Source organism: Coenobita brevimanus, chromosome 86, assembly GCF_032717465.1.
Source record: "Coenobita brevimanus isolate Jiangsu-jjx chromosome 86, ASM3271746v2, whole genome shotgun sequence".
In the NCBI taxonomy this organism is placed as follows: Eukaryota; Metazoa; Arthropoda; class Malacostraca; order Decapoda; family Coenobitidae; genus Coenobita; species Coenobita brevimanus.
The window spans coordinates 11,443,106-11,449,683 of record NC_137039.1 but is presented as its reverse complement, the minus strand read 5'-3'; positions in this window follow the sequence as shown (position 1 = coordinate 11,449,683).

The window sequence follows — 6,578 nt, the reverse complement described above, 5'->3', positions numbered from 1 at the left end:
CCTCACACCACTTTCCCTTTCACCCCGCACTCCTGTCACACCACTTTCCCTTTCACCCCGCGCTCCCGCCACACCACTTTCCTTTTCACCCCGCACTCCCACCACACCACTTTCGCCTTCCCCAGACAAAACACTAGGACCATACCTTATTTGCCTTCTCGCCTCGGGTTGAGATTTTTTCCTTCCCCACCCACGAGGCAACATCACTTCCTAAGCCGCCATCATCGTCCTCATCCTCGTCCTCATCAGAATCTCTCTCTAGGGGATGGAGAGAGGTCCGTCCAGGTGGTTTGGGTGCAGGCTGGCCTTCCCTTGCCTTACGATATGTGACATACCGCTTTTTCCAGGGCGAAGGGACCTCCTCATCACTGCTTGTTATTTCCTCCTCAGGCTGCACGTAATCTCGATCCACCACATCATCATCAAGTGGAGAATCACTATCTCCAGTGATGGCATCCAGGGCGGATTGTATTTCGTCGTCTGAGAGACCTTTACGCGCCATGTCTGACCTGGGTCACTGCTAACAGGTGAGTGACCGAGACAAGGGCGACTGCGGGTCACGCGGGGTCTGGGATACTGCCCGCCTGGTGGCAGGTAGGGGAGGCTTGGGTAGGTGGGCGAATCGAAAATCTTGCGCGAATTTTGAAAATTGTGGAAAATATGAACCTTGCAATTGCAGGACGTTAAAGTATGTCGACGGGATTGGCAGTGACAAAACGTGAGGACGTGGAAGAACGTCGATGGGACGCTGCGGGTTAAGGACTTGTTGAAGCTGCGCAAGTTTCATTGCTATGATGTCGAAGCCAAGATCCCAACTTCCATGAATTTCTGCAAGGGTATTATCACTTGCAGGAATCTCATGGTGATGAGTGAGGAAGAGATCATAGAGGAACTTGCTCAGCAAGATGTCATCGATGCTAGATTCATCACCAGATTTTCGGAAGGTGTCAGGACAAAGACTGCAACTATCGTTTTAACTTTTGGTCAAGTGTCACTGCCTAGCCATGCAAAAATCAGTTATGAAATTGTTCATGTGCGGCCATATATCCCCAACCCTTTCCGTTGTTTGAAATGCCAGTTATATGGGCATGGTGCCAAGACTTATCAGGCTTCCCAGCCAGTGTGTGGCAAGTGTGCAAGCCAGGGTCATGATGTGGAACGTTGCACATCTGAGACTGTATGTTGCTTTCACTGCAAGGACATTCACTCCACTTCCTCTAGGGACTGTCCCAAGTGGAAGGAGGAGGAGGAGGTCTGCATGGTGAAGGCAACTGAGGGCATTTCCTACTACGGAGCTAGGAAAAAGGTGAAGGAGTTGCATGCAACTCCCTCGCCGAATAGGTCCTATACTTCGGCGGTAATGTCCTGTCCTGTGATGTGCTCGAGATGCAGACTGATCTTATCCTCCCTCCTGCCACTCACAGTACCTCTCCATCTCAGCCTCCCGTCTGCTCAAACTCTCTCACTGACATCCTTAAGGCTTCAACCAATTCTCAGGCTGTTGCTGCCTCTCCATCAGTACGGCCAAAACCGAAGTCAGACAAGTCTAGTAAGAGTAACATGACCACCCTCACAAAACAGTCTCATCCTCATGTTCTTTTAGTTCCCACTCCAGCGAGAGAGAGAAAGGTTAGCTCTTCCTTGGGGGAGTCTGGGAGCCTAGTTATTGACGAAAATATGAAGGTTTCCATAAACAAGCACCATGCTAGGTCCCCGGGTAGTAGCTTGCCTGCCGGTGGGCAACAAAAAAAAAACAAAGCACACTGGCCCCCAACATAAATCTTAAATCATCGCTTTCACTGTAATACAGTGGAATTGTAGAGGTGTTGGAAATAAATTACAAAATATAGCAATCATGCTTTTAGTACACAGGCCAGATGTTGTTTCTTTACATGAGACGTGCCTGGAGGTTTATCCTGATCCTCCACAGTTCAAACACTACCACTCGTATAGAAGATATGGAGGTCACGGAGTTGCCAAATACACACAAATCACACCCACAAACGGAAGTGATTCTAAATTATACTCTGGAAGCTATCGCATGCAGAGTAAAATTTAATAACATGAGTCTGTCTCTTTGCTCTCTGTACTGCCCTCCACATGGCCCCATTGATAGTGATGCTTTAACCCTTCACGTGCTGAGGTATTCCGCACCTCTAACACCCCCCAATCCCGAGGTATTTTCAATTTTTTTTTTTTTTTTTGGCTAAAACCTCCGCTTTTGGTTAGAAACATCGAAAATTCATAGAGAAATCGCTCATCTGAGGTTAAAATACTTGATCCAGGTAGCATTACGTCCTTACCTTACTGGGTTTTCTAGCAGGCTGGCACCAAAGAAAACGAGTTCTATGGGAAGGTAACTATTTCACACCACTCATAAACGGTATCTATTTATTTACGTGGTACGAATTTACATGTAGTATGAGAGTATATTGGTTTTCAAATAGTAATATAGGCATTATAAGCATTGTTTCACTCACTAACTCATCACCATACCTGACCTTTTTTTGCCACATTAGCTGATTATCATTTCTGACTGTTTCTTCCTCTAATGGTATGTAAACTTTGTCCTCCACATTGTCATTGATTGGGGAATCACTCTGGCCCTGAATGTCTTTATTGGCCAGGTCACTGGTAACAGGTGAATTGCCGAGACAATGGCGTGCAGGGGGGGGGAGGTTATGCGGTGTAAGGCATTGTCCCTGCTTAGCATCTTGTAGAGGAATAGAGGAAGGTGTCCCGTGTAAAAGTACGAAAAATCACGTGCGAAAAATGAAAAATGTGCAAATTATGAACCTTGCAATTGCGCAATGTACCAGCCTGTCATCAGGACTGGCAAATGCAAAATGTTGCAACGTACCCATACGTCGACGGGACGCCTCGGGTTAAATTCAGTATTTGAACATCTACCTAGGAATAAGTTAGTGTTGGGCGACTTTAACGCCCATCACTATCAATGGAGTAGCTTGAGGATCGATGGTCGTGGGGAGCAAGTACCTGACGCAATACTACAGTCCAACCTTTGTCTTCTGGAACGATAGTAGAGCGACTCATGTAGATGATCATACTGGTAACTTTTCGGCCATTGACTTATCTTTGGCCTCCCCTTGTATATATCAAGATTTCTCATGGGACCCTTATGAAGATTTCTTGGGAAATGATCATTTACCCATTCGTCTTTCTTATACACACGACATCGTTTCGGACCCTCCATCTCCAAAATTTAACTATAAGAAAGGAGATTGGGGATCCTTCTCAAGGATCGCCAATTTAGATATATCTGGGGGAACCACAGATGTTAAGGTTAAAAATTTAACCAAATCCATATTACATGCAGCTGAGGCTGCTATTCCCAAGACTTCTACAATTAATGCAAAGCATAGAGCACATTGGTGGACGCCGGATTGCCGACAAACATTAAGGAAACTAAATAGGAGATACAGGATTTTTGATAGTCAGCCCACTGAGGAATCTTTTATTGCATACAAACAGGCACGGGCTGAGGCAAGGAGAATAATAAGCAGGGCCAAACGTGACTCCTGGCGGTCCTTTGTGTCCACGGTGACTCGTACTACACCATTAAATAAAGTCTGGTCCACTATAAGAATTTTAAATAATAAAGGCCCATACTTCCCTCTCACCACCCTGCAGGTGAACAACACCATCTATGATGAGCCCGTGGACGTTGCAAACATCCTCACTAGGAGTTTTTCTCATGTAAGTAGCTCAGCCAATTATGATCCGCGTTTTCAGCATAATAAACGCATGGCTGAGCTACAGATCATAGACTTTGCCACAGAAAACGTAGACTTCCCGTACAACCAAGAGTTTACGCTAGATGAACTGCTCCTTGCCCTTAAATTCTGTAAAGACACCAGCCCTGGACCAGGCACCATCACGTACAGTATGATCCAGCATCTTAATTAGGACAACCTGATTAAGATGTTAGCATTGTACTGTACAATGAGATTTGGGCGTCTCTAACATTCCCAAACTCATGGCACTTTGCGTACGTAGTACTGATACCCAAAGAGGCTGGTCGTCTTATGAAACCCACTTCATTTCGTCCTATTGTGTTGACTTCTTGTCTATGAAAGGTCATGGAACGAATGATAAACAATAGGCTTTTTTTTTTTGTTTTAGAGTCGATGAATTTGTTAAATGATCAACAATGTCAATCTATCTATTTATCTGTTGCCAGACACCTCAATCCAGTTCGAGGTGGCCACAAACAAATCGTCTCCACGTCGCCCTTTCCCCCGCCATTTCACTGCCCCGCTCCCAACTCACACTTCCCTCTTTCATATACCTCTCCACCCCATCTCTCCATCTCATCCTTGGCCACCCCCACCCTCTTCCCCCCTCCACCTAACTCACATACACTCTCTTCGTCAGACTTTCATCCTCCATCCACTCCACATGACCAAACCACCTAAGTGTATTCCTCCTAACGTTTCCTATCACATCCACATCGACACCACAACGCTCCTTTATATTCTCATTTGTCAGCCTGTCTCTCCATGTGACTCCACAGGCTCCTCTTAAATAACTCATTTCCACTGCTCTCACTCTTGACTTGTGTCCTTCCAGCAAGGTCCAAGCTTCACTTCCATACGTTAGAGTTGGTATCACAATACTGTCATGGAATAACTCTTTCACTTTCATGCTCACTTCCCTGTTTCTTATTACTGCTTTCAAGGAACCAGCAACCTTTCTTCTCTGCTCTACCCTTTCAAGCACTTCACCCTCCAAACCTCTATCCTTACTCATCACACTACCCAAGTACTTAAACGTACTCACATTTGCCAATTCCTCATCATCCAACCTCGCTGTACATTCACTGACTTCATCTCTCTCAAAGACCATCACTTTACTCTTCCCTACATTCACCTTTAGATTCCGTTTCTTACACACTCTCCCAAACTCACCCACGAAGCCTTGCAGCTCTCCTTCGTCTTCACTCAACAACACGGTATCATCTGCAAACAACAGTTCAGGGAGTATACAAACACTACCCTCTCTCACCAGGGCCACTCCAACATCCACTACCCTACCTTGTACCTCTTTTATTACCCCATCTATGTACAGATTGAACAGCCATGGAGACATGACACATCCCTGTTTCAACCCAACCTTCAAAGAGAAAAATTAACTCAGTTCACCATCCACATGCATTGCAGCCTTAGCACCATCATACATACTCTTCACAGCATTCAACATCTTCCCATCTACTCCATATATTCTTAATACTTTCCACAATCCTTGTCTATCCACCCTGTCACATGCTTTCTCCAAATGAATGAAAGCTGCATACAATTTCTTTCCCTTCTCTAGAAACTTTTCCACTAAAGATCTAAGAATGAATATCTGATCTACACAACCTCTTCCCTTCCGAAAGCCTCCCTGTTCTTCTCCAACTAATTCCTCTGTTCTTTCTCTCACTCTGTTAATAAGTATCCTACCATACACTTTTCCTATTAATCTAAGAAGACAGATGCCCCTCTGATTACCACACACTTCTTTTTCCCCTTTTCCTTTATACAAGGGAATAATTATACCTGACTTCCAATCCTCCGGGACCCTACCTTCCTCCCAGGCCAATGTGCACATTTTCCACATCCATTCTACTACTATCTCTCCCCCACCACAAATGTCCACCACTTATTTAGTAATATCATCATTCATCACTTGGAGTCCCACCAATTGTATACCGACGGCTCCAAGTCGAGCGAATTTGTGGGTGCAAGTGTGTGGTCGACTGAATGTGCCCTGAGGTATCGGTTACCGACTCATACATCTGTGTTTACCTCCAAACTTTTTGCTATTGACAAAGCCATAGACTATGCTCTCACTACTCGGCATAACTCATTTGTCATATTTTCGGATTCAAAATCAGCCCTTCAGGCAATTGCTTCTTGTACGACAGACTCTTATGAGAACCAGGGCCGCATTATCAATAAATTGCATTCGTGCGACAAGTTCTTCACACTGATCTGGGTGCCTGGTCACTGTCGTATGTACGGCAATGAGCAGGCTGACTTACTTGCAAAGTCGGCTGTAGAGCTCGAGGAGACTTGGGACATTACTCATGATCTACGGTCGAGTCTCTGTCTCGGGAAGAAATCAATAAATCTTCTGTGGCAAAGTCAGTGGACCAGACTAAATATTCCAACATGTAAGCCCTACCTGGGCGGCTGGGACACTGCCAACCGTCCCAGTCGCCTGGAAGAAAAAGTGTTGGCTCATTTGCGGCTTAATGCCACCATCCTAACACATGTGAAACCTTATATGGAAAAACGATTCCCACTGCAATATGACAACTGTGATGCGGTGTTATCTGTCAGTCATATCATCCTGCGCTGTCGGCGATTTATTTGTGAAAGGGCTTCACTTATAAATTACTGCGGCGCAGCAGACGTCCCCTTCACCCTTTCCACCATCTTGGGTGATAGCGACATTGTTATGACTGATAAATTGATGGCTTTCTTGAGAGAGACCTGACTGATCAAAGTGATGTGACTTTTTTGCTGTGTGGTTATGGTTCTAATGGTCTGTAAATATGTATATATTGTAGTCTT